Here is a 226-nt window from a genome sequence, read left to right as displayed (position 1 = left end):
AGTACAGTAGAATAATAGATAAAATTATTGACGATAAACAGATGTACAGATAACTGCAGAAAAAGGCCATAATTGTGCATATTCCCCAATGTAAACAAACCTGCAAAATGCACGCAGAAACCTCAAAAATACTTTAGAAAAATAAATGACAAATCCATAAACTTTTAGTCAGGATGAGACAGCGAAACCTTAGGAAATTGCTGGAAAAAAAAAGGTTTAATTCAAC

This window comes from Penaeus monodon, chromosome 25 (assembly GCF_015228065.2).
Source record: "Penaeus monodon isolate SGIC_2016 chromosome 25, NSTDA_Pmon_1, whole genome shotgun sequence".
NCBI classification, from domain to species: Eukaryota; Metazoa; Arthropoda; class Malacostraca; order Decapoda; family Penaeidae; genus Penaeus; species Penaeus monodon.
The sequence above is the reverse complement of the archived record's forward strand: the minus strand, read 5'-3'. Positions refer to the sequence as shown.